Here is a 7,313-nt window from a genome sequence, read left to right on the forward strand (position 1 = left end):
TTTTTTTTCTGCTTTCTATCTGTCGTTATATACGTTCGGTATTGTACGTATTTCCTTAATTGTTATAATATTATTAAGTTAGATTGGATTCAAGCTTTACAATCGAAGTCGAAGACCAATCCACAGCCGCTTGCCACTGTGGATTGCCTTGTACGATTAGACCCTCTGTGGACACAAATAATCCGGCGTCGCCGAGATTTTTGATGGCGGACCCATGTTACAAGATATAGGGTAAAGTGGCCTCTATAAACTTGTTGTTCATATATTGACAATTATTTGATGTGTAATTTATATTATCTTTCAATGCAGGGGCTAAGTAACGACTGTAATTATTTTGGTGGTACGACCCACACATTTTACGAGCCGCGAGCTATCTCATGTGGTTAATGGTTATATAGAAAGCAATAATAAGTTGCGCGGAAGAAAGCGCAGTTTGCACCAAAAAGAAAAAGATGAAATGGGCTGCTTTTTCATTGTATGGGATAGTCAGTGGATAATGTGGTCATCCTGCTATAAATGTGTGGCAAAGGGTGTACATTGACTACCCTGTTATCATACAAGCTGTAATATTTTATATTAGTGTGTTATGTTAGTCGTTGTGTTGTTACAAAATATACTATTGTAGTATTTTGTTTGGTAGACTTTATATTATTATCATTGTGGTCCTGATGCCATATGTTTTGTCTTAAATTCTACATTTTATTTAATATTGTATTACAACTTATGACGTAAAGAAACTTTTACTCTAATTTATCCAGTTCTATAGTAATTGATTATAGTTCCAATTAGGAACTTTATACCACTCTGCGCGAACATTTGCTGCGCTTAAAGAGCAGTACATAGACCTTTTACACTCTATAATAATATTTTCTGTGGTGGGGCCTTATTTTTTCAGTTGTAGTCTTAAAATTGAACAGTTATACCACCCCACGAAACAATTCTATGAGGGCTAAAGGGAGCATACTCAAATACTGCCACATCTATATGCCATTTCTATATCGTACCCTTTACTGGTGCTGCTTATAGTTTTAAAATGAAAAGTTATACCACTCCTCGGGAACATCTGTTATGTTTACAGAGTTACACCATATAGCTGTCATTTCTATCTATCTACTCTTGGTCGCCTTGGGTGTGCGTTCTACCTTAAAATGGAAAGTTATACCAATTCCCGAACATCTGTATGGTGCTAAAGACGTACACCCATATATCTGTCACTTCTATCTAGTCTACTGTTGGTCGCTTGGGGTTGGCAGTTCTAGTTAAATGGAATAGTTATACTACACCCCGGAACATTGTAGGCTTAAAGAGCACACACCAAATACCTGCACATTTATATGTCCACTTCTATATGCCATGTCACTTTTTTTTGTGCTGTCATAGCTTAAAAAGATAGAACGTTATACCACTCCTCGGACATCTGTAGTATTTAAAGAGTACACCTATATACCTCCATTTTATCTATTATACTTCTATATGGTAGTCTTGGATTTTCGCGTTACAGCTTAAAATTGAACAAGTTATACCACACCCCGAAAATCTGTTAGGGCTAAAAAGCACACTCAAATACCTCCCACATCTATATGTTCATTTCTATATGGTACCCTTTAGTGTTACTGTTTATAGCCTAAAATAGAACAGTTATACCACTCTCGGACATTCTGTAGTGTTAAGGTACACCCATATACCTGCCACTTCATCTATCTGACTTCTATATGGTAAGCTTGGGTTTTTGCTTAAGCTTAAAATGGACATTATACCACACCCCGAATATTCTGTATTAGGTGATAAAAAGCACATCAAATACTCCACATCTATATGTCCATTCTATTTGGACCTTTGTTGTGCTGTTTATAGCTTTAATATAGACAGTTATACCACTTTCGGAACATCTGTAGTGTTTAAAGAGTTACACCTCATGTATACCTGTCATTTTATCTATCTACTTCTTATATGGTAGCTTGAGTTGTGCCGGTTATAGCTAAAATGGAACAGTTTATACCACAGCCGGAACATCTGGTAGGGCTAAAAGTACACCCATTATACCGTGGCCACTTCTATCTATCAACTTCTATATGGTAGCTTTGGGTTTATGCGGTCTAAGCTTAAAATGGAACAGTTATACCACACCCCGAACATCTTAGGCTAAAAAGCACACTCACAATTACCTCACCAATCTATATGTCATTTCTATATGGTACCTTGCTGTGTGTTATAGCTTTTAAAATAGATATTTATACCACTCCTCGGAACATCTGTAGTGTTAAGAGTACACCCATATATCTGCCATTTTATCTATCATCTTCTATACGGTAGCCTTGGAGTTGATGCAGTTACAGCTTAAAATGGAACATTATTACCACACCCCGAAGAATCGTAGGGCTAAAAAGCACAGCTCAAATTACCTCCATATCTATATGTCCACTTCTATATGGTACCCGTTTATGTGGTGCTGTTATAGCTTAAATTAGAACAGCTTTATACCACGTCCTCGGAGACCTCTGTAGTGTAAAAGACACCCAGTAGTAGCTGCCACTTTTTATCTATCTACTTCTATTATGGTAGCCTTGGTTTTAGGTATACAGCTTAAAATGTGAAAAGTTATACCACACCCGAAAACATCTTGTAGGGCTAAAAGCCACACTCAAATACCTCCCAATCTATAGTCCACTTCTATATGGATACCCTTAGTTGTGCTGCTATATAGACTTAAAATAAGCACATTATACACTCTGGAACATCAGTGTTAAAAGTACACCATTTAACCTGCACTTTATTCTATCTATCTTCTATATGGTAGCTTGCGTTTTACGGTTACCAGCTTAAATGGAACATCTTATACCAACCCGAAAATCTGTGGCCTAAAAAGCACCACTCAAATACCTCCCACATCTATATGTCCACTTCTATATGGTACCCTTTAGTTGTGCTGTTATAGCTTAAATTAGAACAGTTATACATTCTCGGGAACATCTTTTAGTGTTAAAGTAACCTATATACCTGTCACTTTATCTTATTACTTTATATGCGTAGCTTGGGTTTGTGCGGTTTATAGCTAAACATGGAACAGCTTATACCACAGCCCGGAACATCTGTTAGGGCTAAAGAGATACTCCCATATACCTTTCCACTTCTATCTATCAACTTCTTATGGTAGCTTGGGTTTTGCGGTTAAGCTTAAATGAAACAGTTATACCACACCTCGAAACATCTTAGGGCTAAAAAGCCACATCAAACTAACTCCCACATCTATATGTCCACTTCCTATATGGTACCCTTTAGTTGTGCTTGTTATAGCTTAAAAATAGAACATCTATACACTTCTCGGAAATCTGTTAGTGTTAAGGAGTACACCAGTATACCTGTCACTTTTTATCTATCTACTTTACTATGGTTAGCCTTGGTTGTGCGGTAATACTAGCTTAATGGAAACAGTTATACCACACGCCCGGAACATCTGTTCAGGGTAAGAGATACACCCATTATACCTTCCACTTTATCTATCAACTTCTATATGGTAGCTGGGTTTTGCGGTTACAGCTTAAATATGGAACAGTCTATACCACACCCCGAGAAACATCTATTTAGGGCTAAAAAGCACACTCAAATACCTCCCACATCTATTATGTCCATTTCTATATGGGTACCCTTGATTGTGCTGTTACTAAGCTTAAAAATAGAATATTATCCAATCCGGAACATCTGCTAGTGTTTAAAGAATGTAACACCATATACCTGCCACTTTTAATCTATCTACTTCTATATGTGTAAGCCTTGGGTTGTGCGGTTACAGCTTAAAATGGAAACAGTTATACCACACCCGAAAATCTGTAGGGCTAAAAAGCCACTCAAATTACCTCCCAAATCTATTATGTTCCACTTTCTATGAGGTACCTTTAGTTTGTGCTGTTATAGCTTAAAATAGACAGTTATACCACTCCTCGGAACATCTCTAGTGTTTTAAAGAGTACACCCATATACTAGCCACTTTTATCTACTTACTTCTAATTGGTTAGCCTGGGTTTACGGTTACAGCTTAAATGGAACAGTTATTACCCCCCCGAAACATCTGTAGGGCTAAAAGCACACTCAAATACCTCCACATCTATATGTCACTTTGCTATATGGTACCTTTAGTTGTGCTGTTATAGCTTAAAACTTAGAACATTATACACTTTCTCGGAACATCTGTAGCTGTTAAATGAGTAACACCCATATACCTGCCACTTTTAATCTATCTACTTCTATATGTAGCCTTGCGGTTTTTACGGTTACAGCTTAAAATGGAACAGTTATACCACACGCCCCGAAACATCTGTAGGGCTAAAAAGCACACTCAAATATCCTCCCACATCTATATGTCCCACTTCTATAATGCGTCACCTTTAGTTGGCTGTTATAGCTTTAAATAGAACAGTTATACGCACTCCTCGTAACATCTTGTTAGTGCTTAAATTGTACAACCCATTATACCTACCACTTCTCTCTATCTTACTTCTATAATTGGATAGCTTGGGTTTTCGGTTACAGCTTAAAATGACAGTTATACCACACCTTCGAAACATCTGTTTAGGGCTAAAAGCAACACTTCAAATACCTCCACTCTATGTCCCACTTGCTATATGGTATCCTTTAGTTGTACTGTATAGCTTAAAATAGAAAGTTATCCATCCTCGGAACATCTGCGGAGTGTTAATAGCTACACCCATATACCTACCACTTACTATCTATATCTACTTCTTATGGTAGCCTGGTTTACGGTTACAGCGTTAAAAGTGAGACATTATACCACACCTCGAAAATCTGCTAGGGCTAAAGCACACTCAAATACCTCCCACATCTATATGTCCATTCTTATATGGTACCCTTTAGTTATGTTACTGTTAATAGCTTAAAATTGAACAGTTATACACTTCTCGGAACATCTGTATTGCTTTAAAAGAGTACACCACTATTACCTGTGATTTATCTATCTATCTATTATTGGTAGCCTTGGTTGTGCCTTCATAGCTTTAAAATGTGAACAGTTTTACCACAGGCCGGACCCGGAACATCTGGTAGGGCCTAAAGAGTACAGCCATATACCTGCCACTTTATCTATCTACTTCTATTGGTAGCCTTGGTTTTGCGGTTACAGTCTTAAAATGGCAACCAGTTATACACACCCCCGAAACATCTGTAGGGCTTAAAAGCACACTCAAATACCTCCATCCATATGTCCTTTCATATATGGTATCCTTGTTGTTGCTGTTATAGCTTAAAATAAAATCAGTCTTATACCACTCCTTCGGAACATCTGTAGTGTTAATAGATTACACCATATACCTGCCACTTCTATTCTATTACTTTCTATATTGTAGCCTGGGTTGTGCGGTTGACATTGCTCTTACAAATGGCAACAGTTTAACCACACCCCGAAACATCTGTAGGGCCCTAAAGCAGAACACTCAAATACCTGCAATCTATATGTCACTTTTATATTGGTACCTTTTACACTTGTGCTGTTATAGCTTAAATTAGAACAGTTATACCACACCTCGGAACATCTGTAGGGCTAAAGAGTACACCCATATACCTGCCACTTCTATCTATCTATTTCCATATGTTAGAATTGGATTGTGCGGTTCTAGCTTAAAATGGAACAGTTATACCACACCCCAGAAAATCTGTAGTGCTAAACCACTCCCCTATATGCCAGCTAGATACATATGTCCACTTCTATATGGCAGCATTAACCTCGTCGCGCGTCGGGCCTGCAAATAAGTGATTAAGGAGGACTTGAGCGCTAACTGAAGGTGAATCTGACACTTTTGTTGCTATTGTAGTTGCGACAGCGACGACACTCAATACTTACCTGCGCCTCCTCAACCGGCGCAGGGACATCATCAATCTCAACAGGTGCCATTGCACTTTCTGAATGTCTATCTCCGATACGATAACTCTCATAAAATTATTTTGCAAACATAATAAAATTTGGATAACATCTCATCTATAATAAAATCGGAGAAAATGACATCATGGTAAATTGACACATTACATCAATAGGATAAATTGACTAGACTTTTATCAACAACTGACATTACACAAAATACATCAAGAATATGATTAAGCAGAATACAAGATTACCAGTCACAAATTCACAATTGCACATTTACAGTCATATATGAAATATCTGTGAACGACCACTCACAATGTGCACAATTGTACATTCACAATCATATATATACAAATTGCCCAGTACCATTCACAATTGCACAATAATATATAAACACACTGTACAGTACCAGTAACAATTGTAAAATCCTATAACATTCAGACATCGTCTTTTGCGACTATGCACTCAATCATAGAAGTATAGGTCAGACAATATGGATCCTTTAAGATCGCGCTGACCATATGAGCACGGAAGGAGCGGGGGTCATCATCGTATAATGATAGATCGGGGAGGCCGTTTCTTACGAGTCTTTCGGCAAAAAGGCATGTGTACATGCCACAATCAACTTCGATGGAACCCTGTTGTTGACATTCCTTATGAAATATGACGTCAGGAGCGCCGACAGGGATTTCGAGGATGTGCTCAAAATAGGACGCAAACCATTTCGCCTTTCCAAGACAAAAAAAAGGGTTAATTAATTCAAACCAGTAGATAGTAGATGTTACTGTCGCGTTAATAAATAACTAAAACACTCTGTCTACTGAGAAGAATAAAATAATACCAGCAGCTGTGCCGCGTCCTGTGACCCGCTGTGGCTCCACAAAGAGTTCCAACTCTCAAAACGCCGTTCTTTCAAATCAATCGATAGCAAATGCCAATGCCAATTACTATGTAACGGAATAAGTACATATCTACAAGTATTGCAGGTTTGTGTATTTAATTTTTCCACAAAGTGACGTATAGATGCGGATCCAAATGCCACATCCTTCACAAAATCAGCTGTTACTGGATTATTCTTTCCATATTCCTGCATCTTATTGAGTACGTGCATCTGCATAGAAACAGAAAACAAGATAGCATCTTCAGTGAAGGCTAATAGTGATCTTCAGAAAACAAGAAAGCATGTTCAGAAAACAAGATAGTATAGAAACAGAAAACAAAATAGATAACAACTAATATAATAGTGAAGGCATCAAACTCACCGCAACTTCAGTTCGTAAGAAAATACCCGGTTGATTAAATTTATGTACACCACAGCAATCGAGCTTATCAATTATATGAAATATACATTAATCACCTAAATAAAACAATCAGCAAAACAATGAGAATTAGAATAATATATATATAATTAGATATGTATATAACAAGCTATAAGCGCCAA

Source organism: Ananas comosus, linkage group 11 (genome assembly GCF_001540865.1).
Source record: "Ananas comosus cultivar F153 linkage group 11, ASM154086v1, whole genome shotgun sequence".
Lineage (NCBI taxonomy): Eukaryota > Viridiplantae > Streptophyta > Magnoliopsida > Poales > Bromeliaceae > Ananas > Ananas comosus.